Below are 7,024 nucleotides of genomic sequence, written 5' to 3' on the forward strand. Positions count from 1 at the left end.
TACCTTTGTCACTAACGTTCCAAGATGCCCCTACTTCCCACGTTAGAATCCATGTTAACTAGTTAACGTGGCTTCTAACGTGGTGATGATAGCCATCTCCAACGTTAGTGACAAAGGTGAGTGTCACTAACGTTGGCTCATCATCCTTTCCTCCACGTTAGCTTCCACGTTAACTAAGTTAACGTGGAGTTAATGTGGCTCATAGTGGCTCATTAAGGCTCATTCCAACGTTAGTGACAAAGGTGAGTGTTACTAACGTTGGGATTATTTGCTTTCTCCATGTTAGCTTCCACGTTAACTAAGTTAACGTGGGAGTCAACGTGGCTCAAAGTGACTTAGTCCAACGTTAGTGACAATGTGAGTGTCACTAACGTTGGCTCCACTTCTTCTTCCACGTTAGAGTTCATGTTAACTTAGTTAACATGACTCTTAATGTGGGCTATGATGGCTTCGAGGACGTTATTGGCGATTACTTTTCTCATTAACGTTACAAGCTAGCTCCCATTCCACGTTAGTGGTCACGTTAGTCTAACGTGGCTGCTAACGTGGTTCTTCTTGCTTCCTTTGTCCTGAAATCAAACAATAAAGTGCATAAAGTTCTAATCCTCATCATGAGACATGCATCATTCAATTTGTCATTTAATTCATGCATAATTCTCATAAATCATGTAAATCACAATGTTGCTTGAATCAGATGTAAGTGATTTTTACCCAAAACTTGCTTATTTCCTAAGAAAATGCATGAAACTACCTTAAAACCATAAAGAAAATGTCAGTGAAACTGGCCAAAATCCCCTGGCTTCAGATCCACTTTTACACTTCACTTTTGAGTACTTTTTGAGCTATGAGTAGCTAACTTCCTTCTCATTGAGAGAGAAAGCTCTATTGTACTTGATGGATTGATAATAGTGAAATTCTTCTTCTCTTCATTTCTGTTTGATTTGCTAGAGGGAATTTCGTTCTTAATGCTTAGCATTAAATTATCTTGGGAAAGAGATTGAATGCAATTGGGTTTCATGGGAACCTTGGGAAAGGAAACATGAACCATGCTTGAAATCCTTCTCACACTTGAGTAGAATCTGGGTTTTGGTGTTTGGATAGTCCTTGATGTGGGGAAACTGTCTGTCAACAAATTCCTTGGCAAGTGTACCGAATTGTCGTCAAGTAAAAAACTCACAATAGAGTGAGGTCAATCCCACAGGGATTAATTGATCAACCAACTTTAATTAGAAGAATGTTCTAGTTGAACGAATCCAGAATTTGGGTTGAGAGTTACAAAAAATAAAATGGCGGGAATGTAAATAACAGAAAAGTAAATGCTAGAATTAAAGGACTAGAAGTAAATGACTGAAAGTAAATTGCAGAATTGTAAATGGGAATGGGGGATTTGCTCATAAAAGTAAATGGCAGAAAATAAAGAGAATGGCTAAGATCAGAGATGGGGAGTTCAATGGGCTTAGGAGATGTTGCAATTCTCCGGATCAAGTTCATTTTCATCTCTTCCTCAATCAATGCACTCATTGATCTCCTTGGCAATCTTAATTGATTGAATTTCAATTCTTGCAATTCAATCTCTCAAATCTTGATCAATAGCCATTCCTTGGTCAATTGCTCATGAGAAGAGATGAAGTATGGTCACTGATTATACCACATGCATTTCCAAAATCAAGTATTGAGAGGGTTATAGTCACATACCATCCAAACCCAATTGGTCCAGCATGAGAAAGCATTTCTAGCTTGATCTCTTCATTCCTCTTTCAAGGTTCAGAAGAGATCCAAGTTTGAATAGCTTCTTTTCCAAGATAACTACCCAATTGGATGAAGATCGAAAGCTTTCAAGTAAAATCAAGAGAAAAGATAGAAGAAAAATAATGAAAACTAGTATTGATCCATCAAATTACAACAGAGCTCCCTAACCCAATGAAAGGGGTTTAGTTGTTCATAGCTCTAGAAAATGAAAACAAAGATGGAGAATACATCATAAAACTAGAAATTGCAGAGAAGGTAAAATACAGAGAGTAGTTCTCTTTTCCAACTTCCAGAACTCCTTCAACAATTCAAAGCTACTCCTATATATACTACTTCTCTCAGCTTCTAATTGGCTCTTCAAGTCTTGGGCCTTTGGATCTTGAGTTTGAAGCAGTTCTCTTCTTCATTTGGGCTTGGCTTTACTTGCAGAGAGAAAATGTGAAGTGGGCAGAGACTTTAGCTCAGGACGTTAGGGGTGTTAACGTTTAGTGAAAATATAAGTTCGAGAACGTTAGTGACAATCAACTTTCTCACTAACGTTACTAAGTAAAAGCCACGTTAACTTCAACGTTAGTGGCATAAACGTTGCCACTAACGTTGCCTCTAAGTCCTTCGCACACGTTATTGAGACTTAACATTCCCAATAACTTTGAAAAGCCCCCTTTCTTCCCACGTTAGAGCCCACGTTAACTTAGTTAACGTGGCTCTTTAACGTGGGCTTGCCATCCTTCGAGAACGTTAGTGACACTCAACATTCTCAGTAACGTTCCAAGGTGCCCCTATGCCTCACGTTAGAGTCCACGTTAACTAGGTTAACGTGGCTTCTAACGTGGCCATGCTTAGCCATCCCAACGTTAGTGACAATGTTGAGTGTCACTAACGTTGGCCATTCTTTTACTCATCAACGTTAGCTTCCACGTTAACTAAGTTAACGTGGGAGTAAACGTGGCTCCTGGGGGTTGTGTGGTTGCTTCCAACGTTAGTGACAATGTTGGGTGTCACTAACGTTGTCGACCACTCTTGCTTCTTACGTTAGCTCCCACGTTAACCAAGTTAACGTGGGAGTTAACGTGGTATGTTTCTCCTTAGGCCAACGTTAGTGACAATGTTGAATGTCACTAACGTTGGCGTTTCTTCCCCCTTTTAATGTTAGAGGCCAAGTTAACTAAGTTAACGTGGACTCTAACGTGGCCACTTATGAGCATTTGCCAACGTTAGTGACAATGTTAAGTGTCACTAACGTTGGCTCAACTTCCCCTCTCCACATTAGAGTTCACGTTAACTTAGTTAACGTGACTCTTAACGTGGTCAATGATGGCTTCGAGAGCGTTATTGACAATCACTTTTCTCATTAACTTTGCAAGTTACCTCCCATTCCTTGCTTCCTTTGGTCCTGAAATCAAGCAATAGAGCGCATCAAAGTTCTAGTCCAAGTCATGGGCAATGCAACATACAATTTGTCACTAAACTCATGCAAAATCCTCATGAAATAATGTAAAATGCACAATGTATGCTTGAATCAAGGTGTAAGTGAATATCTACCCAAAACTAGCTTATTTCCTAAGAGAATCCATGAAACTAACCTAAAAACAGTAAAGAAAAGGTCAGTGAAACTGGCCAAGATGCCCTGGCATCACAACACCAAACTTAAAGCTTGCTTGTCCCTAAGCAAGTATTGGAACAAGAGAATGATGAATGGAATGCTAAGAGCAATGAGTCATTCTTGTGGAAGTCATATCACTGATTTTATGGTGGTTTCATGCATAGCAACTTAGGTTCATTCCTTTACTAGCTTTCAAACCTTTATCATGTCCTAAAACACTCACCTTGCTTACATCCCATGAGACTTTTATTCATTGATCCCTTTATTGTCATTTCAGAGCTTATTGGTGTTCTTAGGCTAAGTGCTCTGTGAGGGGGCAACTTTTTAAGATAAGCTTTCAGCCAACACTCCCGAACTAGTTGGTTCAAGGTGCTAGGTGTTGAAGCACCCCTAAGGACTTACTCCCTCAAGTCTCTCCCCCATACATACACACCACAGGCATATAGTTCATTTATTTTCCTTCTTGAGACCTTGGTGTCCAGCACCTCTTTGGGTTACTAAATGCTCTGTGGTGAGGGTTACTCTTGATAATGGACTTTCAGCTGATAATCCCGGGTTAGTTAACCTAAGTTACCAAGTGATAAAGCACCCCTAAGAGCTTATTCATCTAAGTAGATCCCTCACACAGGAACACTACAGACACATATCTTAAGATCAAAACCATTGGTGCCTAGCCTTATTGCTTACTCTTTTTTCTTTTGTTTTTCCACTTTCATTATTCTTTTCTCTTTCTCTTATTAGGATCTTGTCATATACTTAGTCTCATGAGTATATTCAAAGCAAAGTATTCAGGCCAGATAGTTGTCATTCCACCTTATGGTTGAACCAACTTAGCTAACTTATGATCATACCACAAACTCATGAATGTACTCCATAGTATGAACTCTACTCTGGTCTTTTGAAACATAAACATTCTCTTTTCATTTGATTTAAAGGGACAAGCATACAAGTAAGTAAAGTAAGGATGCAGTGACATAAAGACTAGCACACAGAGACCTTCTTCAATACCAAAGACTTAAAAGACAGAATTGAAAAAGGTTTCAACTACGCGTAACTACAAATCAAAAGTGCATTCGGACTTCCAACTTTCAACAATTCTGAGTATAATGGAATTAAGTAACAATACAACCTTCGGGTGATGATTTCTAGTTGCCCTCTCTCTTTGTCATCATCCTAGTTTTTGCTGCCTCGCTTCTTTGGGTGAAGGTGCACCATTTCCTCATAAGATTCCTGCAAGGTTACTGGAAGTTGCTTGTTCCCAAAGCACTTCAGACATAGTTAGCTTGCATGTATGCTTGTGCCTCTTGAACTCAATTTGGTGTGTGAACACCAAACTTAGTTCCTTGCCCAGTATAAAACATTGTATATATGCAGAGAACCTCATATCTTGTTATCAACAAAGCAATGATCACCTATAGTCTAACTACATCTAAGTGGTTTCTCTTGATTGGATGGAGCTAGCAATGTTCTTTTGGAGTGGAGTGTAATTCTAACCAATGTCCTTTGGTGGAACACCAAACTTAGAATTACACTATCACTCTTGGATTGTTCTGGTGTGGAACACCAAACTTAGCTCCTTACAATGCAGGGGAAACAACTTGTGATTTTTATTGAAATAAAGATGAAAGTGAAACTACCTGAGGTTGGGTTGCCTCCCAACAGAGCGCTCTTTTATCGTCGCTAGCTCAACGAGTCCTTAATTACTTAAGATGGTACTTTACTCTGGGGTTTTCCCCATGTTGCCCAGATAATGCTTGAGTCTTTGTCCATTCACTGTAAAAGTCCTCTCTGAACCTTCATCCGTGATTTCGATGTGGCCATATGGTGATACTTTTGTAACCATGAAAGGCCCGGACCACCTTAACTTGAGTTTTCCTGGGAACAGCCTTAATTTAGAATTGTAAAGGAGTACTCGCTGCCCCTTTTCGAAACTCCTTGGCGCAAGATGCATGTCATGTTTTCTCTTTGCCTTTTCTTTATACATCTTAGTGTTTTCATAGGCTTGTGACCTGAATTCCTCCATCTCTTGCAGCTGCAACATCCTTTTTGCACCAGCAGCAATGCTATCAAAATTTAGTATCTTGATAGCCCAGAGAGATTTGTGTTCCAGCTCCAGTGGTAAATGACAAGCCTTCCCATAGACCAGTTGATATGGAGACATTCTAAGTGGAGTTTTGAATGCTGTTCTGTATGCCCAAAGAACATCATCCAGCTTCTTCGACCAATCCTTTCTAGATGCAACCACAGTCTTTTCCAGGATCCTCTTCAGCTCTCTATTGGATATCTCAGTTTGCCCACTTGTTTGAGGATGGTAAGGTGTGGCTACTTTGTGTTTTACCCCATATCGTAGGAGGAGAGCTTCTAATGGTTTGTTACAAAAGTGGCTCCCTCCATCACTGATGAGGGCTCTTGGGACTTCAAACCGGCTAAAGATATTCTTCCTGAGGAAGTTCATGACTACCTTGTTATCATTAGTTGGGGTTGCAATAGCCTCTACCCACTTGGAAACATAATCCACTGCTACCAAGATGTACTTGTTTGCATATGAGGTTGGGAATGGTCCCATGAAATCTATTCCCCACACATCAAACAGTTCCAGTTCTAAGATGAAATTTTGTGGCATGGCGTTTCTTTTGGGCAAGTTTCCAGATCTTTGGCATTCATTGCAGCTTTTTACTAGTTCCTTGGCATCCTTGAAAAGGGTGGGCCAAAAGAATCCGCTTTGTAACACCTTTGCTGCAGTTCTGTCCCCTCCAAAGTGGCCTCCATAACATGAACCGTGGCAATTCCACAAGACTTCTCTTCCTTCTTCTTCCGAAACACATCTTCTAAGGATTCCATCTGAACACTTTTTGAAGAGATATGGCTCGTCCCAGACAAAGTATTTTGCATCATTCATGAGCTTCCTTTTTTGATGTTTATTGATCCCTGGAGGTAATGCCCCAGTTGCCTTGAAATTTGCAATATCTGCAAACCATGGTGCTTTGTGAACTATCATCAACAGCTCATCAGGGAAGAGCTCATTCACATTTGTATCATTTCCTCCACCTTGATCATGAGGGATTCTGGATAGGTGATCTGCCACCTTGTTCTCCACTCCTTTTTTGTCTTTGATTTCAATATTGAATTCCTGCAACAGTAAGATCCACCTTATTAGTCTTGGCTTTGATTCTTGCTTGGCAAACTAATATTTAAGTGCTGTGTGATTTGTAAAGACAATCACTTTAGCACCAATGAGGTATGATCTAAATTTGTCAAATGCAAAAACTATTGCTAGCAACTCCTTTTCAGTAGTGTTATAATTTCTTTGAGTTTCATTAAGGACTTTGCTAGCATAGTATATCACATGAACTAAGTTATCTTTCCTTTGTCCTAATACTGCCCCAACTGCAAAATCAGATGCATCGCACATCAATTCAAATGGTAGGTTCCAATCAGGTGGGGAAATGATAGGAGCAGAGGACAACCTCATTTTCAAATGTGCAAATGCTAGCATGCATGTTTCATCAAAGATAAATGGTGTATCAGATACAAGGAGATTGCTTAAGGGCTTGACTATCTTTGAAAAATCTTTAATGAACCTTCTGTAAAAACCAGCATGCCCTAAAAAACTCCTAATTGCCTTGACATCACTGGGTGGGGGTAGTTTTTCAATAAGTTCTACTTTAGCTC

The sequence above is a fragment of the Arachis hypogaea genome, chromosome 15 (genome assembly GCF_003086295.3).
Source record: "Arachis hypogaea cultivar Tifrunner chromosome 15, arahy.Tifrunner.gnm2.J5K5, whole genome shotgun sequence".
NCBI classification, from domain to species: Eukaryota; Viridiplantae; Streptophyta; class Magnoliopsida; order Fabales; family Fabaceae; genus Arachis; species Arachis hypogaea.